The 25,477-nt window shown below is 41.0% G+C and overlaps 1 protein-coding gene and 1 pseudogene across 21 annotated transcripts in view; one reads left to right on the forward strand and one right to left on the reverse strand.

Annotated features, from left to right (window-relative positions):
* Positions 1-25,477, forward strand: part of KMT2C (lysine methyltransferase 2C) — a 288,150-nt gene that overhangs the window by 33,241 nt on the left and 229,432 nt on the right. The gene's annotated exons all lie outside the window — the stretch shown is intronic.
* Positions 3,786-5,623, reverse strand: LOC105748599 (hsc70-interacting protein-like; annotated as a pseudogene).

Raw genomic sequence — 25,477 nt, forward strand, 5'->3', positions numbered from 1 at the left:
GAAAATGGGAGTTGTAGTTCTAATAGAATTTTTCTTTACTAAGTCACCTAAGTACTCTGTTCCCAGAATGAAAATCAGCCCTCATCCTTTTCTATTTTGTATCTCCGAAGTCATAACATGTCTCTGGCCATAGTTTGTTTCTTCCAGCTACCAGTCATATAGTTGTTGGTCAGTCCTTCTAACTTCGGTGACATTTATGAAGCCTTTCATCATAATTATGATAATAATGATGAACATAAAGACTGTTCATTGTTTAATGTATCCTATCCTAAATGTGTCACATGTGCTGTATTAATCTGTTTAGTCATTACCAACAATCTAAAAGTAAATACTGTTACATCTCCAGTGTTTTCAGTGGAGAAAACTGAGACAAAGGACTTCTACCAATCTTTGACTGTCTTTTCATTTTTATCTTCTTTTTCTGTCAGAGTGTATCTTTCTGATAAGTTTGGCACTGTCACTTGAATACCTTTTTTCAGTCATTATGGGTCAAAACAGAAACACAAAATAAGTGGCAGAAAGAGAGGTGCAGGTGGAGTCAGTGTGTTGCAGAACACATTCAGTTTGGGAGGAAGCTCTGCTTGTTGGTTTCTGGTGGTCAAACTGCCTAGGTTCAAATTCTAGCCTTATAATTAAGCTGCTACTTGATTTGGGGCTGATCACTGGTCTTTCTCATAGCTCAGTTTCATCAACTTTAAAATGGAATAACAGGACTTCCCTGGTGATGCAGTGGTTAAGAATCCACCTAACAATGCAGGGGACACGGGTTCAAGCCCTGGTCCGGGAAGATCCCTCATGCCGTGGAGCAGTTAAGCCTGTGTGCCACAGCTACTGAGCCTGTGTTCTAGAGCCCAAGAACCGCAACGCCTGAAGCCTGCATGCCACAACCACTGAAGCCCATGTGCGTAGAGCCCATGCTCCGCAACAAGAGAAGCCACTGCAATGAGAAGCCCGCGCACCGCAATGAAGAGTAGCCCCTGCTTGCCGCAACTAGAGAAAGCCTGTGCGCAGCAATGAGGACCCAACGCAGCAAATAAATAAGTAAATAAATAAATATTTAAAAACCTGGAATAACAATAGTACATATTTTGTAGGGTTGTAGTGGGCAATAAATAATGCATGTAAAAGTGGATAGCACATGGCCAGGGCAGAGTAAGTACTTCATCAGAGTTAAGTTAAGTAAATATAATTTACATTACTGGTCAGGAGTGAACAGTCTGTCTAACATTCAGAGCATGGGGAAAAAATACAGGCAATGGAATATCACACTCTTATGAATTGTATGTTCATGTGTAAAGTTAAAGAAATAGTAAATACCACTAGTGTTTTAGTGAGTGAATTGGGATATACATGTATTAAGCTTTTATGTTTCTGCTGGGGTGACATTATTCCATGGTTATTTTAATTTGCATGTCTTATGATTGAGTTAAATTGAGTGTATTTGCCACTAGCATTTCCTTTTTTTTGCAAATCGCCTACCTATGCCCTGTGCCAGGTACCTTTTGACTTCAAATAACAAAAACCTTAATTAAAAATGGCTGAAATGAGTCAGATTTCACTTCCTATGACCAGAGTCCAGGGGTATTTCAGTAGCCTGATGAAATTATCAAGGACCCAGATGCTGTCCCCTTTCCTGCTTTTTAAAATTTCAGCTTGGGAGGAATCAGGCTCCCTGACTTCAGACTATACTACAAAGCTACAGTAATCAAGACAGTATGGTACTGGCACAAAAACAGAAATATAGATCAATGGAACAGGACAGAAAGCCCAGAGATAAATCCACGCACACATGGTCACCTTATCTTTGACAAAGGAGGCAAGGATATACAATGGAGAAAAGACAGCCTCTTCAATAAGTGGTGCTGGGAAAACTGGACAGCTACATGTAGAAGAATGAAATTAGAACACTCTCTAACACCATACACAAAAATAAACTCAAAATGGATTAAAGACCTAAATATAAGGCCAGACACTGTACAACTCTTAGAGGAAAACATAGGCAGAACACTCTATGACATAAATCACAGCAAGATCGTTTTTGACCCATCTCCTAGAGAAATGGAAATAAAAACAAAAATAAACAAATGGGACCTAGTGAAACTTAAAAGCTTTTGCACAGCAAAGGAAACCATAAACAAGATGAAAAGATAACCCTCAGAGTGGGAGAGAATATTTGCAAATGAAGCAACTGACAAAGGATTAATCTCCAAAATATACAAGCAGCTCAATATTCAAAAAACAAACAAACCAATCCAGAAATGGGCAGAAGATCTAAGTAGACATTTCTACCAAAAAGATATACAGATGGCCAGCAAATACATGAAGGGATGTTCAATGTCACTAATCATTAGAGAAATGAAAATCGAAACTACAATGAGGTATCACCTCATACCGGTCAGAATGGCCATCATCAAAAAATCTATAAACAATAAATTCTGGAGAGGGTGTGGAGAATAGGGAACCCTGTTGCACTGTTGGTGGGAATGTAAATTGATACAGCCACTATGGAGCACGGTATGGAGGTTCCTTAAAAAACTAAAAATAGAATTGCTATACGACCCAGCAATCCCACTACTGGCATATATATCCTGAGAAAACCATAATTCAAAAAGAGTCATGTACCACAGTGTTCATTGCAGCACTATTTACAATAGCCAGGACATGGAAGCAACCTAACTTTCCATCAACAGATGAATGGATAAAGAAGATGTGGCACGTATATACAGTGGAATATTACTCAGCCATACAAAGAAACAAAATTGAGTTATTTGTAGTAAGGTGGATGGACCTAGAGTCTGTCATACGCATTGAAGTAAGTCAGAAAGAGAAAAACAAATACCATATGCTAACACATGTATATGGAATCGTAAAAAAAAAAAAAGGTTCTGAAGAACCTAGGGGCAGGACAGGAATAAAGACGCAGACCTAGAGAATGGACGAGGACATGGGGAGGGGGGAAGGGTAAGCTGGGGTGAAGTGAGAAAGTGGCATGGACATATATACACTACCAAATGTGAAATAGATAGCTAGTGGGAAGCAGCTGCATAGAACAGCGAGATCAGTTCCATGCTTTGTGACCACCTAGAGGGGTGGGATAGGGAGGGTGGGAGGGAGATGCAAGAGGGAGGAGATATGGGGATATATGTATATGTATAGCTGATTCACGCTGTTATAAAGCAGAAACTAACACACATTGTAAAGCAATTATACCTCAATAAAGTTAAAAAAAATCTTCAGCTTGTTGAATATTCACTTCAATAATTCACTTAAATAATTATTGAACACCTATAATTTACCAGGAGTAGTCTGTAGCTATGGGAAATAACAGCAGTGAGCAAAACAGGCCATGTTTACTGCCCTCTGAAAGCTTACAGTTTGGTGGGGGTAGGGGAGGAGGCGAGCAAGGAGGTAGAATGTTCAGTAAGATGTTAAGTGTTTTTTTTTTTTAATGTGGAAATATGAAACATTTATTTTAGATATCAGACAAGAACAGAGCTAAGTAATCCAATTTTACTGCAGCAGTATAAAAATCATGCCTTCACCACAGTGTAAGATTTAAATGCATCTGCACAAGGGTACACATTATGGAAAATGTAGTAAGATTGCTGCTGCCCTGCCAAGTACTTCCAGTCCCTACCCAGGTCCTACTGCAATACTGGTGTCTCAGTAGTTTCATGAAAGCAAATCATTAAAAATAATAATAATAAAGCAATTAAAAAGACAAATCAAAATGCTTCAGTGACCATATATCCAACTCAAACTTTATCTACTTAAATGATCTTCCCACTAATAAATCTTTATTTCACTCAAACTTGAACAATAAACCTTCCATACTGAAGTATCTTCCTTGCCTAATTAATTCAAAGGAAAAAACCAAAATGATTAGTAAAGAAAAATGTAGGAATTAACACACCCTTTTAATTTGTTTTAAATATTTTTAAGGTTTAAAAATTGTTTAAAGTTTTTAATTTCTAGGAAGAAAACATTATCTGAATGAATACCCTAATGGCAAACCACTGTAAAAATGTTTCAGCTGCATTTGGGGCAGAGGGGTAGGGATTATCTTCAAAGCACCCTAGCTTTCTTCCTGAGAAGGTCAGAGGTACACTGGTTTGTATTATTGCGACATCCATTAGGTGATCTAAGTTGCTTTTCCTTCAGCAGGGGCTTTATTTGTCAGAAGGGCATTATGCTTGACCTCCAAATGTGGCCGACAGTTTACTGATGAGATTCATAACCTTTGAGTTGCTCTGATATTTTGACGTATTTGCCGGGTTCTGAGCCACATCCTGGAAGGCCACCATAACTTCTGGATCCTGCATGGCTGCAAGAACCTCTGGATCACTAAGAATTTCATTGAGCCCAGGCATTCCTGCCATTCCAGGCATGCCCCCTCCCATTCCACCTGGAAAAGAGCCGCACTGAGCCCGTGATTGTCCTCTGGCCTCTTCCTCCCTCGGGGCTCTTGCGTGTTCTCCCTGAGCCTTCCTGACCCCTTCTGTTCTTTCTTTGATCTCTCACTCTTCACGTTTTTGCTCATACTTTCCCCGATGTTCAGCAATTTTCTGGGCCCTTGGTTGAACTTCTTTCAGCATTGCACTAGCATCTTCATCATAATCCGTCTTATAGGCAAGGGCTAGATCATGAGCAGCTTCTTCCCAGTGGCCCCAAAGTCTGTGTGCTTCCCCTCGCCACTTGTGTGGCTGAGCAGAATCAGGATTTACTTCAATAGCTCTGTCACAGTCTCGGATGGCAGCATTTGGCTTCTGTAATTTGATGAAGACACTTGCTCTCTTGCCATACAGAATGGCCAAATGAGGATTTAGCGTGATGGCATCTGTGAACAAGTCAATGGATTTCTGTAGGTCACCATCATTTAGGGCATCAGTGGCAGCTACTTTTTTATCATTTGCCTGATCCATCATCTCCTCAGTTATCTCTACGCTTTCATCTCCCATTTCTTGAGGGGCATCAGTGTCTGGTTCAGTCACACCTTCATTGTCAATTTCTAGATCACTTTCCTCACTTGATGGTTCATCTGTCTTTATGTTTTCCTCCACCTTCTTACTATCTTTTTTCTTCCTTGGTATTTTCTTCCAATTTAGTTTTATGAGTAGCAGGTGGTATTTTACCCCCCATGCTCTCCACCCACTCCCTCAGGAAGCGCATTTCCTCCGTGTGCAGAACGCTTGGGTCCTGCTTGCACATTTTCATGAAGGCTCGAAGCTCGCTCACTTTGCGGGGGGTCCATGGTCCGGAGGCGGCGGGCGCGGTGAGGCTGCGGCCTGATTCCAGGCCCAATGTTAAGTGTTATGGAGAAAAATAAAGCAATGCAGGGGGAAGGGCAAGGCTGAATTGGGTTATTTTAATGATGTGATCAGGGAAGGCTTCAATGCAGTGACCTTTGAGTGGAGTCTCAAAGGTAGTAGGAGTGCAAGGGCAAGAGGTACGGTGGAAGAGCATCTCAGACAGAGGGCCTCTCCCGGAGCACACAGGCCCGGGGCAGGAGTGAGCTGGCGCCTTCAAAGACCTGGAAGGAGAGCTGGGGCGGGTGGCAGAGCTGAGTGATGGCTGGCAGAGGGGGGGGGCAGGAAGTCAGAGCGTGCAGGGCCTTGTAGACCATTGTGAAATCTTTTGGCTTTTATTCCCGGTGAGATGAGATACCTTTGGGGGTTTTGAGCAGAGGGCAGACCTTATCTGACTAAGACTTTGAAAGGTTCATGCTGGCTGCTGTGTTGAGACTAGGATGAAGGGGATAAAGGCTGAAGCAGGCTTGGTAGTTACAAAAATATTGCAAGCAGTCAGGTGAGAGGTATTTTGGAAAAAGATAGACGTCAGAGAAGTGATTCTGTATATATTTTGAAGGTAGAGCTGAAAGGATCTGAAAGGAGTTGGGTGTGAGATGTGAGAAGAAGAGAGGAGTGATGTTAACGTTTCTGGTAGCCCATGTGACCAGCGCCGTAAACATGTGGTCTGTCTCTTCGTGTATGTCTATTTTATTTGGAACAAAAACCTTTCCTGGATGCTCTCAGCAGATTTCCCCTTGGATCCTCTTGGCTGTGATTGGCCATGTATTCCTGTTGTAGGTACAAGTGAGGCCGGGAAAGCCAACATCTGTTCCTCTGAGGCCTTATAATGGGAGGTGGCCTCTGACAGCAAGAACAAGTTGGTGGGGGTGGGGTGGGGGGTGGAGTGGCTGCTGGTTGGGTAACAGTAGTGGCTTCTGTATGTCACTGCCCACTTTTCTGTTGGGTTGGTCATCCTTTTAAAACATTTTTTTTTTTAAAGTGACTTGTAAATACTCTTTGCATGTTAAGAAAATAAGCTCTTGTAATAGTAGATTCTAAATATTTCCAAGCCATATATTTTAATGAGGTTTTTTACTCAGATCAGTTTTCTAATTTTGAAATAAATGAATCCTTTCAAAGTTACAAGTGGGGGCAGGTGAATGAGGAGACTGATGCATAATTTATAGTTTTTCCTACTCTAGGTGCAAGTGTCATTTTAACCTGAATGCTGGCTAGTCATTCTTTATAAAACTCATTTGGGGTCTTGCAAGGGCAGCAGTGGGGTGGATGGGAAAAACAGAACCACCCTGATTCCTCTGTGCCCCATAGATCTCTCCCTTGTTACTGCCTCCTACCACTGAAGATGTGCAGCTTCATCAGAGGCAGAGTCTTCAGTAAGGTTTTCTTCTTACAGTTTCTTCTTGCTTCTCTCTTCAGTGGTCATTGTCTGCTGACTTCTCCCTCCCTCACTCCCTCCCTTCCTTCACCAACAAAGCTGCTAACTGGCTTATTATAACAAGAGAATTTTGTTTTATTATATGATTAATTGTCCATCCTCCAACATGGGGGGCGTGTGCTCTTCCTCCTCAGTCACAGCAGAGTTTTGAGCTTCACCTCCACTGCTTACTAGTGGTGTGACCCAGACCGCTTCATTGCACAGCTCCCTTCCTGTTGTGCTAGGGATGGCATTCCCATCAAACACAATGCAAATGCTGCTTCCTGGAGTTGTACAATGTGGTGGTTTTGATGTGACTTGAGGCAAGTTAATTCAGCCCTGAGTTTTCAATGAGATCATGAAGGTGGAATTCTAAGAACACTGCCTTTAAGAGACTTAAGAGGAAATGATGAACAATTCCATAGCCCTTCGTTTTTACCTTTGACTAAGGGTTGATTACTAATAACTAATCAAGTGGAGAAGTAGGGTCATTGTGAAGTAGCTGTGAGGTATTATGGAAGGTATATTATAAAAACCTCTATTTTTTCCCCCCTCTGCACACGTCATTGTTAAAAAAGCGATTGTGAGTATATGAGATTGGATCATTTCCACAGTTCAGCTGGAGCTCTCAGGCCTTTCCAAGGCTGCCTTGTGTTGATGCACAGGGTGGGGGTGGGTACAGATGGGTGATACGCATTTACAGTTGTTGCATGATAACTTATCAAGGCATAGCCAAGAGAGGGGATTCAGTGCAAGCAAGTGAAAATATATTTAGTTTTCTTTTTCCAAAGTGTTCACTTTAATATACTTTTGGTAGGATATTAGAACAATTTCTAAGTTCCAAGTTCTGTGCTTAAAATCAGGAGATTCTCTAAGGAGTCACTGGTTTAGTTTCTGTACCATAATTCAAGTAGAGTTACAACACCGTTACAGTAGTTGTTGGGAGTTTAGGGGTTTAGGGCTCAAAATAAATACACATTCACTTATGTCCTTTTTTGTGCGGGATACTTTTTTGGGGGAATGGTTTAAGTGTAGATTTACAAGGAAAATCAATTTAGTGCATATTAAATACAGTGTATGCCTTTTGATCAAAACTTGCCTAGAGGAATATTTTTCCAGTAGGTGCGGAGGGGAGTGTAATCGTAAATAAGATTGTTTTATTCTTTTTTTAGAGTTTGGCTGCGTGCGGGACCTTTTTAGTTGCGGCATGCGGGATCTTAGCTGCAGCATGTGGGATCTAGTTCCCTGACCAGGGATTGAACCCGGGCCCGCTGCATTGCTGCATTGGGAGTGCGGAGTCTTAACCACTGGAGCACCAGGGAGGTCTCAAGATTGTTTTATTCTTTTTTTTTTTTTTTCCCCGGTATGCGGGCCTCTCACTGTTGTGGCCTCTCCCGTTGCGGAGCACAGGCTCCGGATGCGCAGGCTCAGCGGCCACGGCTCACGGGCCCAGCTGCTCCGTGGCACGTGGGATCTTCCCGGACCGGGGCACGAACCCGTGTCCCCTGCATCGTCAGGCGGACTCTCAACCACTGCGCCACCAGGGAAGCCCAAGATTGTTTTATTCTTAATGAAGTTATGTCTTAGAGCAAGAGAAAGGTACATAAATTTTTCCTTATATTGGCCCTGTATTATAATTTGACTTAGAACCTTGTAGCTTTAGATTTGTAGAGTGATTACTAACCACCTGTCACTGTGCGGATCTGTAAAGACTCCATGGTGAGATGAATGTATAGGAGAAGTGTAGGAGTTACGTGCTAGTGCATATCCAGGCAGAAGGAGCAACTTAAGGATTGGTGGCACAGACCTGCGAAATTGTTCGGCCCATTTGTAAAGTGTTCAGTGTTAATAAAAATAGAATATACTGTATATCATCGTTCCCACATTGAATTTAACCATAACTAATGATACAATTGTGGCTGTAAAGCAGTTGTCTCCAAACTTACATTTGTTTTCTTTTTCTTTTTTAAAAAATTATTATTTATTTAAAAAAATTTATTTATTTTATTTATTTGGTTTTGGCTGCATTGGGTCTTTGTTGCTGCACGCGGGCTTTCTCTAGTTGCGGTGAGTGGGGGCTACTCTTCGTTGCGGTGCGCGGGCTTCTCATTGCGGTGGCTTCTCTTGTTGTGGAGCATGGGCTCTAGGCATGCGGGCTTCAGTAGTTGTGGCGTGAAGGCTCAGTTGGTGTGGCTCGCGGGCTCTAGAGTGCAGGCTTAGTAGTTGTGGTGCACGGGCTTTGTTGCTCCGCGGCATGTGGGATTTTCCCGGAACAGGGCTCGAACCCATGTCCCCTGCATTGGCAGAGGATTCTTAATCACTGCGCCACCAGGGAAGTCCCAAACATATTTGAATCATGCCTCCATTAGTAAGAATTTGAATCCTTGCTCTCAACATCTGTATCCTTTTTATTTTTCTTTTTGAAATAAATAGTGTACGTCTATCACAGTCCTTATATTAATATGGGTTGCTAAACTTTAGGAGAGCTAAATTTCACATTCCTTATTAATCTCAAGTTGTAGGATTTGCAGGCCTGTGATTGGGACATTTAAGTGTGTTATGTGCATTCTGCTTTGGAGACCACTACTCTAAAAGACCATGGTATAAAGAAGATACAGAATGTTCGTTTTTCTGCTTTGAATGTTAAGTGGTATGTAGTGTAGATGGGTGGGATAGAGAGAGTGATGATGAGTGGAATCTTTGAATCCCGAAGAGGCCATTGGAGGAATCAGAGTATTGGTGAAATAAAAAGTTTGAGTTCTGGGTCTGCATTCTGTGAAGGCTGTAAATGAATATTCATGTCTCCTTAACGTTTATTTAGTATCCACTGTGCGCCAGGCACTCTTCCCAGCAATTTCATATATGTTACTTAATCCACAACCCTTTTACTGATGAAGAATCCAGCTTGTTAATTTATGTAAGTGGGAAAAAGCCAGAATTTTTCCAGGACTTTGACTCAAAGCTCTTTGTTTTTCTCTTTTTACTACAGCTCTTTTGAGGAGCTCTAAAATCTAGTTGAGGAGTTAGGAGAAATAGACATTCGACAAAGTGTTAAAGAGGAAATTCTAAGTCCTTGGAATAGTGACTGTGTTTCTTGGGTCAGAGCTCTGTCTAGCCAAGTGCATACAGAAGATGTTTAATAAATACCTGTTAAGCATTCAAGGACTCTTAGTATCAAGAAGCGTGGGATTTTAAGACATGTGGACTTGAGTCTCAGTACTTCCATTTCCTAACTGTATGACCTTGACCAGTTACTTACCCTCTCTGAGCCTGAGTTTCCTTATCTGAAAAATGGGGGACTCAATCTCAGTTGCACTGGGTTGTTATGAGAATTAAATGATAATGTATAAGGTGCCTAAGTCACAGGGTCTATTATGTGTTACCTAGCTTCTATAATGACTTTGAACACAAACACAGGAAGGTTCTGTACTTGTTATAACTGTTGGTTCTCTAATCTCCAGGGAGGTGTGTAACAACAGTGCTCTCCAGTTTCTACCTCCACCAGTTCCTTTTGGAGCTGGTAAAAATTAAAAATATCGTATTTTAACATAGTACATTATTTTGTTTCAAATGATAAATAGTAAGATAAAATGTAGTTTTTGTGGCCAGTGTATGGTAAACTCTGATGTCTAGGATATTTTCTTATATCATTTAATTTAATGGTTTTTTTTGGGGGGTGGTGGTGGTAAATACAGGCCAGCGTGAAGAAGAAAATGAAAACATACACAACTTCACTGTTCACGCAACCCTTGCTGGCTTAAAAAAATTCCATGTACGTGATTAAGAAATTTAAATTCTATAAACCAGAAGCCCCCTCTATTAGGTTGGGTGTCATAAAAAAATACCACAGACTGGTGGCTTAAACAACAAAAACTTATTTTCTCACAATTTTGGAGTCTGGAAGCCCCAGATCAAGGTGTCAGCAGGTTGAGTTTCTTCTGAGGCCTCTCTCCTTGGCTCGCAGGTGGCCGCCTTCTCATTGTGTCCTCACCAGGTCATCCCTCTGTGTTGTCCGTGTTCTCATCTCCTCTTCTTTTTTTTTTTTTTTTTAAATTTTTATTTCTTTTCTTTTTTTTTTTTTTTTGCTGTACGCGGGCCTCTCACTGTTGTGGCCTCTCCCATTGTGGAGCACAGGCTTGGGACGCGCAGGCTCAGAGGCCATGGCTCATGGGCCCAGCCGCTCTGCGGCATGTGGGATCTTCCCGGACTGGGGCATGAACCTGTGTCCCCTGCATCGGCAGGCGGACTCTCAACCACTGCACCACCAGGGAAGCCCTTATTTCTATTTTTAATTTAAAAAAAAAAATTTATTTATTTTTGGCTGTGTTGGGTCTTTGTTGTGGTACGCGGGCTTCTCATTATGGTGGCTTCTCTCGTTGTGGAGCATGGGCTCTAGGCATGCGGGCTTCAGTAGTTGCGGCACGTGGGCTCAGTAGTTGTGGCTCGCGGGCTCTAGAGCACAGGCTCAGTAGTTGTGGTACACGGTCTTAGTTGCTCCACGGCATGAGGCGTCTTCCTGGACCAGGGATCGAACCCGTGTTCCCTGCATTGGCAGGCAGATTCTTAACCACTGTGCCACCACTGTGTGCCACTGTGTCCTTCTTAAAAGGACATTTGTCATACTGGATTCGGGTTCACTCTAACACACTGTTTTTAACTTCATTACATCTTTATAGGCTGTATCTCCAGATACAGTCACACTCTGAGATGCTGGGCGTGTGGGCTTCAGCATGTGAATTTGGGGCGAGCACAGTTCAGCCCGTAACTGCCCTACCCTTGAAACTGCTGGTGACTGTTGTATTTATATAGTTCCAGAAGAAGTTCCTGTTCGTATATCTGTGAGCATATGAAGTTATATAACTATGGGTAATTAAATTAGTTTCTTTGAACTTAATGTGAACAGTATACATAGCAGCAAAGAATTACTACTGTAGGTTTGTGCTAGGTTGGGGAAATCAACTTGTTATATGGAACCAGACGTGATGGTATATTTGTGTGTGTGTGTGTGTGTAGTATATATGAGTTTATGTAAATACCAATATACGAAAGCCTCTTCAATGTAAAGTTGACTAGTTTCATGTTTGTCTTAAGTCCTTGACGAGCTAAAACTTTTTGTGTGTGTGTCAACCTATGAGTTTGATTTATTCATTCAGTCCTTACTGCGTACATACTGCTGTGTCAGGTACTCTGTTAGGTTGGAAGTATGCAGCATCATAAGATGAGATCCCTGCCAATCAGCCCTAAAGTTGGGTGAACCAGCAAGGGTGGTGAGACAAGTGGAGATATGGACAGGCTTCTGAGTCCTGAAAAGAGGAGGAGCTCTTTGTACCCTGAGACTTACACAACGCTTTTCTAGAGGAGGTAACACTAAACTGAAGCTTGTAAGGACCGTCCAAAGAGTATTTCAGGCAGAGGGAATAGCACATGTAAAGGCAGAGAGTTTTGAAGGGGATGATAAAAGGTTAAATATGGTGAAAGTATAACATGGAGAGGAGCGACAGTAGATGAGGCTGAGCTGGTGGCATAAGTTGCATCATGAAGGGTCTTTTATGCCATATTAAGAAGTTTGTGGGGCTTCCCTGGTGGCACAGTGGTTAAGAATCTGCCTGCCAATGCAGGGGACACGGGTTCGAGCCCTGGTCCAGGAAGATCCCACATGCCGCGGAGCAACTAAGCCCGTGTGCCATGAGTACTGAGCCCGTGAGCCTAGATCCCGTGCTCCGCAACAAGAGAAGCCACCACAATAAGCACGCGCACCACAACGAAGAGTAGCCCACACTCTACACAACTAGAGAAGGCCCGCGTGCACCAACAAAGACCAACACAGCCAAAAATAAATAAATAAATAAATTAAAAAAAAAAGTTTGTATTTCTTTCTTTCTTTCTTTCTTTTTTAAGAAGTTTGTGTATCTGTCTCTAAGGCTTGCAATATGCCACTACTGAAGGATGAAAGAAGGGGAGCAGCATCGTATTTGCATTTTCAAAGTATCTGCATTGGTGTGGAGGAGAAACGAGGGAGATTGGAAGTGGTTGGATGTTGGCAGGTGAGAGAGGAATGACTGCCTGGAAGAAGACAGTTCGGGGGATGACAGAGAGGCAACAGACTGAAAAGAGGTTTCAGAGGTAGGATTAATAGGACTTATTTAGGAAGGGGAGAAAAGTGAAATGATTGAAGTTTCTAGGCAGATGGAACAGATTTGGGTAGAAGTCAGATGATGACAGGTTGAGTTGTGGATCTGTTGAACTAAAAGTGCCTATGTTCCATTCAAGCGAAGATGCTCACCGGGAATGTGGATGTGTGGAGGTTGGGTGTGGACTAGAGCCCAGACCCGGTGTGAAGGTGGGAGTTGAGGGCATAAGAACCTGTCTAGTGAAAGGAAGCAATTGGGAGCTGTATTCCAGGGAGCGTTAGTATTTTCACTGGTGGTCAGAAGGAAACACCGTAAAGTTGGCCAGCGAAGCCAGGAGATAGATTTCTAGCAGGTCTGTGTATGAAGTAGTGTCGGTTGTTCTAGGAATAACTGTGGGGTGAGATAAAGATGACTTAGAGAGTGTCTGATGGATTTGACTATCTGCTCTCTGGAATAGTGGGTTTGTTAACCAGATTACAGAAGGTTCTGTGGTGAATTAGAGACAAGAGAAAGAATAGGCACGAATAACTGACGAGACTTTCTAAAGAAGGTAACGTGTATGGTATCAGAGAGGAAGGAAGCGGAGCTCAGGAATGATGGACATTTAGAGGTAGGTAAGGCTAGATTTATGGGAGGGAGACAGTGGCAGGAATGGTGGTAGTGGGGAGAGGTTAAAGGGAAACAAAAAAGGGAGGGCATTTTGGAGTAAGCGGTTGACTTGGGATCCACAGCACATGCTGTTGGTAACTTACGTAAGCACACGTAAGGGAGGATACCTCAGTATTGCACTCATTTGATTTTTAAAATGATGCTACTGTGAATGTTTTGGTGAGCTTTTATTCTTTATTTTTTCCTCCCCTACTAAATGGCTATCTTGGATAATCTCTTGAGTGTGAATTGGAATATCCTCAATTTGTCTCAGGACCAAAGATATATTCTGGTATCAGGAACTAGGTCTTTTTTTTTCATTTTCAATTATACTTAAGTAGGAAAAGCTGAATTAGTGAACCTGTTACATGGCGTTGAGATACTTTTCTGGTGATGGGGAAAGGAATCTAGCTAGCACTCTGAGTTAGCCTGTTACACTGGGGAAGAAGGTAGTTGTATAAGCTTCCTAGGGCTATTGTAACAGAGTACCAGAAACAAATTTACTGTCTCACATCTGCTCCAGGCCTCTCTCTTAGTTTCTGGTGGTTGCTGGGCAGTCCTTGGTGTTCCTTGAGTTGCAGCTACATCACTCCAGTCTGTCTCCATTGTCACAAGACCTTCTCCCTGTATGTCTGTGTCTCTTTGTCCAAATTACCCTCTTATAAGGACACTGGCCATACTAGATTTAGGGCTCATCTTACTCCAGTATGACCTTATCTTAACTTGATTACATCTGCAAAGACCCTATTTCCAAATCAGGTCACATTTCTCAGGTTCCAGGTGGACATGAATTCTGGGGACAGTATTCAACAAAATGTGGTAGTTTTAGAAATGAATTTCTAAAGTGAAGTTTCATGCATCAACTAAAGTTGTAGAGCGGGTTTTATAATACTAATGGAATTGTCAAAGCAGGCCCATTAGAATTGTTTTAACCTATTTAGGGCTTAAGTCTCTGTGATTATACGTTTTTAGTATTGCAAACCAATTCAGATGAAATCCTATAAATCTAAATCCGAATTATAAATTAAAACTTCCCCACTTTTATTATTTTTAAGTGTAAGAATACCATTATTACCAAGGAGAGATCATTGAGGATAATCTTTTCTGATGAGAAAATGATGAGAAATGCCATTGTATGTTTTAAAGTAGACGGTTGTAAAATGCTTACTGTTGGATTCCCCTCTGTCCCCCAAATACCAGACTGGTTCGTGAAAAAAATAAACCTTTTTATTCTAAATCTAGTAGTAAAAAAAGAAATTTAACCTAGTCTGGGTAGATACCACCTGAAGATGTAACTCTTTTTTTTTTGTTGTTGTTGTTGAGTTTCTTTGTACATAATTTCTGCTTTTTTCTTGTGTTTTCAGTTTTCAGGGTTGGTAGAAAGGTACATTTTCTTCATCGTCTTGCCTTCTTTTAAAATTTATGTCAGGCTTCATCCAGGTCTTTCTGCTGCATTTTAGACCAGTGCTGTCCAGTAGTGCTTTCTGTAGTAATGGAAATGCTCTATATCTATGCTTTTCACTGTGGTAGCCGCTGGAAATGGAGCTGCTGGGACTGAGGAGCTGAATTTTAATAGTATTTAATTTTAATTAATTTAAGTTTAAATAGTCACATGTAGCTAGTAGCTACTGTGTTGCTCAGCCCAATTCTAGACTTCTCTCCAATTTCTCTCTCCAGTCCTGCCTTCCTTTTCTCTCAGGTGGTCATTGTTATTAGTTTGGGGTCTGTCCTACCAAAATTTTTTTGGTGTATATGTAAGAAATACATGCACATGTTTGAATATTTACTGGTATTAAAAAATACATTTATGTATTTATTTATTTTTGGCTGCGTTGTGTTTTCATTGCTGCGCGCTGGCTTTCTCTGGTTGTGGTGTGCAGGCTTCTCATTGCAGTGGCTTCTCTTATGGAGCACAGGCTCTAGGTGCACGGGCTTCAGTAGTTGTGGTACACGGGCTTAGTTGCTCTGTGGCATGTGGGATCTTGGGCTCGAACCTGGGCTCGAACCCTGTCCCCTGCATTGGCAGGTGGATTCTTAATCACTGTACCACCAGGGGAGTCCTGTGTGTGTGTTTTTAAATGTATTAAAGGAGATTTACTTACAGATGTGTAAACACATGTATATACGTGTATATGAGTGAAATTGACCAAATGATATATTCATTATAAAGGGCTACATTTTTTTTCCCTCCCAATCTGGACGCTTCACTCTACATATTATGCTAATGTGGGATTTGGGGAGTTTGATCAGTTTACATTACTGTAAATCATAGATATGTCTTAAAGTATTTCTAATTCTAACAGCACACGTCCTCATCATAAATTCAAACTCTAACAAAAGGTATAAATCACAAGTGCAGGTCTACTCCTCCGAGGTAATCACTGGAAACTTTCTTGTATTTCTTTCCAGATGTTTTTCATTTGTAAGTAAGAGATGTATGTATGTAGGAAAAACAAAAAAAGAAAAGATATAGGTATGTATTTTTTGAAAACAAATGGAATTATGCTGTAAACACTGTTCTGTAACTTGCTTCTTTTGCTTAACAGTGTATCTTGTACATCTTTTCATAGGTACATGTTGATTAATAATGTAGGTACAATTCAGTGATAATTGAAATAAAATGTTTTTCCATTTACTGAATCCTATTTTTTTTTAATTAGTTTTTTTTTTTTCGTTGCACCGGGTCTTAGTTGCGGCATGCGAACTCTTAGTTGCGGCATGCATGTGGGAATCTAGTTCCCTGACCAGGGATGAACCTGGGCCCCTGCATTGGGACGCGGGGTCTTGGCCCCTGTGCCACCAGGGAAGTCCCCCTGAATCCTATTTTTAAACGTTACCAATATTATTAAATCATGTTATATAATTGTCAGTAGGGATGGCTCAGGTAAAATCTAATAGGAAAGGCTGAATTAAAATTTTAAACTTGTGGGACTTCCCTGGTGGTCCATTGGTTAAGACTCTGCACTCCCAACGTCAGGGACACAGCTTTGATCCCTGGTCAGGGAACTAAGATCCCACATGCCACACGGTGTGGCCAAAAAAAAAAGAAAAAAATTTTTTTTTGAAAACTTGTACTATATATGCCTATTTGCAAGCATAACGGAGTTTGGTCTTTTTAATGTACATGATCTTTTAAAAATATCTTATTCTGATGTCTCTTGTCTATTGTAAAACCCCACTTAAACTTTTGGGAGCTGATTTCTATCTTTTTGCTTTAAGATAACACTGTTCTGCAGTTATTCTTCTGAGAGTGATTTTTCTTTTTAAAGGAATGCATAGCAAAATTCTGTATTAAATGTGTTCACTCCTGGTTCCACTTACTGGTCTTATGATCTTAGAAGATGCTTAAGAGCCTGAGCTCTGTATTAATCCAGTGCTAGTTCAAATCCTGGGTGTACCACTTAATAATTAATTGTGTGACCATGATCCTCTCCCTGCTTCAGTTTTCTTGTCTGTAAAATGAGGAGTGATGATTGATGTGATGGGTCCATAAAAAGTACTGTGTTAGTTGAAATTATGACAGCTGCTGTAACAGATAAACCCTGAAATCTCAGGGGCTTAAGAAAATAATAGTTTATTCTACTGGGACTTGAGTCAATCTGTTCTCTGATGTCTTCTACACATGACTTCCAAGATTGCCCTGGGCATTGATATCCACCTGGCAGATGGGGGAGGGAGGGGGTGCAGGATTGTGTGGGAGCTTTGGAGGTAGGGCCTGGGAGTAGTGAAGAGGTATCCAGCACTTTCGCCCACATTTCATCGTCAGGAACTCAGACACATGGCAGGGAGGTTGGGAAGTGTAGCCTCGCTGCTTGCCCAGGAGGACAGGGAAAATGCGTTTGGTGAATAGCCAGCCAGTCTTTGCAGTAAGTACTCAGCCTAGAAGATGGTTCTAAAGTTGTTGTTAAGCAAGTCACTTTACCTCTTGGTGGGGGGGTTCTGTGTTTCCGTCTGTGAAGGTAGGAGGGTGGTGATGTTGAGGGGAATGGTTAACATTTGTTGAGAACTGCTATGAAGCACTGTTTTAGGAGAACTATATATTATAACTGTATTCATTCATTTAATTCTTTAAGAAGTCCTCTAAGGTAAAGACTGTTACCATCCTTTTTTTTCTTTTTAACATCCAAGGAAACTAAGGCACAGATGGAGTCATACATGGAGTTAGGATTTGAAGCCAGGCAGTGTTCACTGCAGGGTCTGTGCTTTTAGTGCGCTCTACTGAAAGTCTTGTGTAAACACAGCTTCATTTAACCCCCTGGACCCTGCTGTGTCCTGAATCTTTTTTCTCTTGGTGTCGTTTCTTCAGCAGAGGTCTTCTTTGTGCCAAAATAATTTCTTTCAAGTTGCTCCACCTCCATCTGTGATCCTTTTTCCCTTCCCTCCACTTGCCCTTATATTCAGTAGACTTATAGTCACTCCTTTTCCCTTTCCACCTGTTTTTTTTTTTTAACTTTCTATTAGAGAAAATTCACCCATATCCAAGTGTGTAGAGAATAGTATAATAAACCCCAAAGTATCCATCTTCTAGCTTAAACAGTCATCAACACATGGCCAATGTTGTTTCATTTATACTGTTACCCCCTTCTCCTCTTCTGTTATTTTGGAACAAATTGCAGGCATAATTTCATTTATAAATATTTGAGAATGTATCTCTAAAAAGTAAAGACTTAAGAAAACCCAAATACCACCCTCATACCTAAAAATAGTTAAGAGGTAAAGTCCAGAATACCATCAGATATTGAGTGTTCAGTTTAACAGGTGTCTCAATTTAAAAACAAAACAAAACAAAACCAGTTTGTTTGAATCAGGAGCTGAATGAGGCCCACACATTGTGATTAAGTCTTTTTTACTCTGTAGGTTGCTACCTCCTTTTTTCCTTGCCATTTATTTGTTGAAGGAACAAGTTATTTGCCCTGTAGAGAGTTTCCTGCTGTTTGGATTTTGCTGATTGTATCCCTGAGGTTTAACATGTCTTTCTAGTCTCTGTATTTCCAAGTTCAAGTTCACCCTTGAACAACCTTGGGGTTAGGGATGCCAATCCTCTGCACAGTTGAATTTCTGTGTGCAAATTCTTTTTGTGTGTGTGTGTGTAACTTTAAAGCCAGCCCTCTGTATCTGTGGTTCTGCATCCACAGATTCACCCAATTACAGATTGTATAGTACTGCAGTACCTTATTCACTGGAAAAAATCCATGTGTAAGTGCACCTGCCTAGTTCAAACCTGGGTGATTCAGGGGTCAACTGTACGTAGTTGGAGCTAGAGGCTTGATCAGATTTGAGTTCCATTTTATTTTCCGTGACTGCTGCTCATGTTGCAGTGCATTCTTTCAGCTGGAGGCACATAATGTCTGGTTGTCTCTTTCTGTGATACTGGCAGCTATTGATGACCAGTGTCTGGGTCTGATTCATTTACTAGGTTGTAAAGTGGTGATGTTCTGTTATGCCTTCATTTTATGAGCTGGAATGCTTGTTATAAAGAGAAAAATCCCCCTCACCTGTTGTTTGGTTGCCTAGTGTAACAGTTTATATAGGAAAGGCGGGATAAATGTTTGATTCTTTCTCTTTCTTTATCAGTTTGTGGTGTAATGAGTTGGTTCATGAGCATTTCCCAACTGTGCTTGATAGGTTTTTCTTATTCTTATTTTGTCATGTATAACTCACTGTGCCGGAAAGTATCTGAAACAGGTACTGAAACAGGTAAAGGCAAGATTCCACCACAGTCACCGGCTGGTAGGGGACCGGTACAGTGTGGCAGAAATAGTGTTCTACACATACTGGGGAGCATGTAACAGAGGTGCTTAGCTTGAAGGTTGGGAAAGAGCTCTGTAGTTGATCTTGAGCTGCGTTTTGAAGGTTGAATAGCAGTTTGCTTCTGGAGGAGGTGATTCCTTTCCAGGCAGAGGGAGCAGCATGTGCAAAGGCTCTGGGGAGTGAGTGCATTTGTAACTGTGGGGATTTCTTATGGCTGAGCCGAGTGTGCTTGGTGTAGGAGGCTGCAGAGATGGTGGGGATTTTAAGTCGATGAAGGAAGAGTTTTGACTTAACTCTGAAGGCCATGGAGGGACACTGAAAGGTTTTTATCCAGGTGAATGACATAAGAAACACATCTTATGAGGATCACTTTGGCACCACTGTGGAGAGTGACTCATGGTGCCCTTTTCTGAAATGCTTATATTGCTCCCTTCTTCTTCCCCCATTGCCGCCAACACACACACACACACACACACACACACACACACACACACACACACACACACACACACACACACACACTCTCTCTCTCTCTCTCTCTCTCTCTCTCTCTCTCTCTCTCTCCCTCTCTCTCTCTCTTTCTCTCTCTCTGCCTCAGGCCTCCTTCTAGAGTCCTGGCTCTTGTTCTTTTCAGAGCTTGGGTAACTGTCAAGGCTAGAAAGGAGGCTGTCTGGAAAAAAAAGTGGTTGGTTGCAGTGGTTGAGAAGTCACTGCTGCTGTCCAGGCAGTACAGTGCTAGGCATCATAGGAGAAATGATGACAGGAAATGTAGATGACTAACGAGCACTTAACTGTGGTGCCAGGCACTGTTCCCAGCATGGTACTATCCCCGTTGTACAGATGAGCAGATGTGCAGAGGAAGTTAAGGGACTTGCTCAAGGTTATACTCTAGTAAGAGGCAGAGGTGAGATGGAACCTGAGCATTCGGCCTCATCCGAGTTTGTGCTTTGTGCCTAATGCACACCAAGCAGTCCCCATAACATGTGTCATATAATCCCTCCCCTCCCAGAGTTTCCAGGCCTCTGACCCTTCCCCTTAGCCTAGTAGCCGCCTATCCCATGACAAAGTGAGAATCCCCAGTGTGGCTGATGATACAGTTTGATCCCTGAACTGTGGGGGGAGATGTTTTAGCATTCCTACCGAAAAAATTTTTTCTCACACATACGTTAAACCCAGGTTTCTTAGGTTTTGTAAGACTGCCATTCAACTATAAGTAGTTGAGTTAAAAATGTTTATTGTATCAGAAGAAAATTAATACATCTAAATTATAAATGTTCATCAACAAAAGAACATAAAAATGCCCCACCATCTTAATTTAAGGTTTACAAAGAGTGGTATATATTTTTTACATACACATACGAATTATGTATGTATACATACATGTATGGAAAACATGTAGAAAAAATAGAAAATAAACCAAAAACTAAGTCGTCCATGAAGTCAGTAAAGTTTCAGGATACAAAATTAATATGCAGAAATCTGCTGCTTTTCTATACACTGATAGCAAACTATCAGAAAGAGAAATTAAGAAAACAATTCCATTTATAATTGAATCAAAGAGAAGGTATAAAAGATCTGTACTCAGAAAACAATAAGACACTGTTGAAAGAAATTGAAGACAATAGTAACAAATGGAAAGATGTACAGTTGTGTTCATGGATTGAAAGAATTAATATTATTAAAATGACCACACTACCCAAGGGAATCTATGGATTCCGTGCAATCCCTATGAAAATACCAATGGCATTATCCAGAGAACTAGAGCAAATAATTCTAAAATTTTTATGGAAACAGAAAAGACCCCAAATAGCCAGAACAATCTCGAGAAAGAAGAACAAACCTGGAGGGATCATGCTCCCTGATTTCAAACTATATTACAAAGCTACAGTAACCAGAAGCAGTATGGTACTGGCACAAAAACAGACACGTAGATCAATGAAACAGAATAGAGAGCCCAGAAACAAACCACATTTAATGTGGTCAATTAATCTACAACAAAGGAGGCAAGGATATACCATGGGGAAAAGGCTACCTCTTCAGTAAATGGTTTTGGGAACACTGGACAGCTACATGCAAAAGAATCAAACTGGACTACTTTCTCATAACATATACAAACACACACAATAAATATATAAACTCAAAATGGATTGAAGACTTAAATGTAAGACCTGAAACCATAAAACTTCTAGAAGAAAACATAGGCAGGTATGGTCTTTGACATTGGTATTAGCAGTATCTTTTTGCATATATCTTCTCAGGCAAGGGAAACAAAAGCAAAAAAAAAAAAAAGACTATTCAAACTAAAAAGCTTTTGCACAGTGAAGGAAACCATCAAGAAAACAAAAAGGCCACCTACTGAGTGGGAGAAGATATTTGCAAAAGATATATCTGATAAGCAGTTAATATCCAAAATATACAAAGTATACAAAGAATGCATTCAACTCAACATCAGAAAACCAAACAACCCAAATTAAAAGCGGGCAGAGAAACTGAATAGGCATTTTCCCAAAGAAGACATACAGATGGCCAACAGTCACATGAAAAGATGCTCGGCATCACTAATCATCATGGAAGTGCAAATCAGAACCACAATGAGGTATCACCTCACACCTGTCAGAATGGCTCTTAGCAAACAGACAACAAAGAACAAGTGTAGGTGCAGATGTGAAGAAATGGGAACCCCCACACCCTGTTGGAGGGAATGTAAGTTGGTGCAGCTACTATGGAAGACAGTGTGGAGTTTCCTCAAAAAATTAAAAATAGAGCTATCATACAATCCAGCAATTCCACTCGTGGGTATTTATCCGAAGAAAATGAAAATACCTACTTTAAGAGATACATGTACCCTTGTGTTCATAACAGCACTGTTTACAATAGTCAAAGATATGGAAGCAGCCTAAATGCCCATCAGTAGATGAATGGATAAAGAAGATGTGATACATATACACAGTAGAATATTACTCAGCTATGAAAAAGAATGAAATCTTGCCATTTGCAACAACATGGGTGTGGGCCTAGAGGGCATTATGCTAAGTGAAATAAGTCAGACAGAGAGAGACAAACACCAGATGATTTCACTTATATGTGGAATCTGAAAAACAAAAGAAATGAACAAACATAACAAGACAGAGTCATAGATCTAGAGAACAAGCAGGTGGTTGCCAGAGGGGAGAGGGGAGAGGGGTGAGGGGATGAGAGAAATAGGTGAGGGGGATTAAGAGGTACAAACTCCCAGTTACAAACTAAATGAGTCACAGGTATGAAATCTATAGTGTGGGGAATACAGTCAATAATTATTATCTTTGTACGATGACAGATCTTAACTAGACTTATCGTGGTAATCATTTTGAAATGTATAGAAATATTGAATCATTATGTTGTGTAACGGGAAGTATCATAGTGTTGTAGGTCAATTATACTTCAAAATCAAACAAACGAATTCGTAGAAAAAGATATCATTTGTTATCAGAGGTGGGGAATAGGAGGAGGGGGAATTTGAAGAAGGCCTTCAAAAGGTACAAATTTCTAGTTTATAAGGTAAATGTACGTACTAGAAATGTAATGTACAACATGATAAAGGTAATTAACACTCTAGGTTATATATGAAAGTTGTTAAGAGAGAAAATCCTAAGAGTGGGCATCACAAGGAAAACATTTTTTCTTTTTTCTTTTTTATCTGTACAAAATGATGAACGTTCACTAAGCTTACTGTAGCAATCATTTCATGATGTACGTAAGTCAAATCATTATGCTGTACACTTTAAACTTACACAGTGCTATATGTCAATGATATCTTGATAAAACTGGAAGGAAAAAAAGAGCATTGAAGATTGGTTTGGGAATGTAAATACCCCTCCTGCCCCCCATTCAGCTTACAGATGAATCAGTCACAATTTTATCTGTCTGAATGTAAAAGAGAACTAGTGAATGGCCTGAGGACCAGAGGGGTGGGATGGGGTGGGGCAGGTTGTGGGGGTAGAGATGACTCTGCTTTCGGGTATTGTGAGAATTGTTTAAAAGGATGGTAAATTTGAAGGGTAAGATGAGTTCAGAGAGGGGGAGAGGTGTACAGGGGGTGTTTAGAATAAGGACAGTGAGCAAAGGGGGTTACCTCTCATGAGAAAGAGCTATGGATAGGTAAGATTCCCAATAAATTGATCCCTTAGAGCTATTCTGAGTTGAAAGCTTATCTTTTATCTGAATGGAGCCCAAGTGGCTTTTGGTTTCTCTGATCTGGAAAGATTGTTTGTGTGCTCCAGTAACTCATTTTGCTGAAAAAGGATATTCTTGGGGGGGGGGGCAGTGGGAAAAAGAATTGGAAAGGCAGATTGTGGCCAGTTGAAAAATGGCCTTGAATGCCAAGCTTCAGGAACTGGGTTTTTATTTGGTATGTTGTAGGCAACCTTATGGAATTTTGAGCAGGTGAAAAATGCAGTGTTAGCAAGTCAGATAGCTAGGGAGGGAGGGTGGGAGGCATAGACAACGCCAAGAGCTCTAGAGAAAACATCGAGTGAAATAGTTCAGATGGTGGCACCGGGCCTAGAAGGGGATACGTTGGAAGGTGAAGCATTACATGGAAAGAGGTGGCAGAATGTGGTAATTAACTGCAGTAGGAACACACAAAAGGAAAGGGATAAACACACATTACTCAAAGCTTTTAGCCTGAGTTTTTGAGAATAGATATCAGGAGAGGAAGACAATTTTATTTCTAAAAGCTCTGCTAAAATAAATGTAGCTTATAAAAATTTTAAAAACCAAATCTTGAGATTCATGGTGTGTCTAGTTTCACTTGCCAAATTATTAAAATTATGTTGTGAATTTAAGATATTTTAAGGCCCCTATTGTAGTAGAAATAGGAGAAAATGGGAGGAACATGGGTTGGGCAGTCAGGAAGGGTGAGCAGACTGTGCTGGTCAGACGCCTAGGGGGGCTTCTCGTCCCTGGCTGATCCTTGTGGGGGCCGTGCTGTGCACTGAGTAGCGGCATCCCCTAGATGTCTTCAGATATGGCCAGTAGGCCTGGGGGTGGAGGGGCAAAAACTCTCTGCACCCCGCCGCCCCGCCATGTTGAGAACCACTGCTCTAGAGTACAGAACCAGGACTGCTAAACAGAAATTACTGGCATGTGTAGAACAGTGTCCAACACAGAGCCAGCACTCAAATATTTGTTGAATAAATGAGTAATCACATTTTGGCTTTGAATTAAAAAACCCCAGAACTTGGTGAGTGACTACTCAAGCTGCTTTACCACGGAATGGGATGTCCATTGAGCAGTTCTCTCAGGTCTCATTTTCTAACCTGGGTTATTAAACAGATGAGGTTTTTTTCCTCTGATGTATAGTTGGTTCTGATGCTTTTTGCTGTAAAACTTTCAGAGCCTCTCTGCTGACATTTATTCAGACTTCTCAGCTTGACATTCAAGTCCTTTCTGTATCCTGGATCCATCCTATCTGTCAGCACTTATTTGTTCTCTTCTGAATATGGCTAAATTTCACCCTCACTTCTACCTACTGTAGCCATTCCTGCTACCTGAATTACTTTCCTCTCCTCCCTTTCTCCACTTTTGTTCCTTTCCCCTTCGCTGGTCTGAAATCTTACCCATCCTTCTTTGTGAAGTCTTTACTAACCGTAAAGTGGTCTCTCTTCTCTCAAATAGATGAGTTTCTTTCACAGCACTTGAGCCATCCTGTTTATAATATATTTCCCATGTACACACTCCTTAGGTTTGATGAATGTCTCGTATTCGTACTTGTATCTCTGTCGGGGTGTTACTGTTATGTGCTGCATGTTGATTGAAGTAGAGACTAGATGTTGGGATGTTGTAGGATGAATTCGTTAATTGGGGAACAAGGAGAACAAGTCCTGCTAATATTGAGATTTTATGGTACTACTTTAGGTACGCTTTTAGTCATACAGTTATGACCAAGTAGTAAATAAGTGTTCCTAAAAACTTTTTATTATGGGATTTTAAGTATATATAAAAGTAGAGGTGTTTTATACTGAACCCGTGTTCCCGTCACCTAGTGGTCAGTCATGTTTCGTCTGTGCTGTCACTCTTCTCCCCTCTCTTCCCCCACCCCCATTTTGAAACAAGTTCTAAATTTCAAATTATCAATACATATTTTGGTATATGACTTCTGTAAAAATCTGGTTCAACTGAAATAATGTGAAGATGGAGTTTAGAAACTGCTCAAAAAGTGGCCCTGAAGGAAGTTTCATTGGTGT

Source organism: Orcinus orca, chromosome 9 (genome assembly GCF_937001465.1).
Source record: "Orcinus orca chromosome 9, mOrcOrc1.1, whole genome shotgun sequence".
Classification (NCBI taxonomy): Eukaryota; Metazoa; Chordata; class Mammalia; order Artiodactyla; family Delphinidae; genus Orcinus; species Orcinus orca.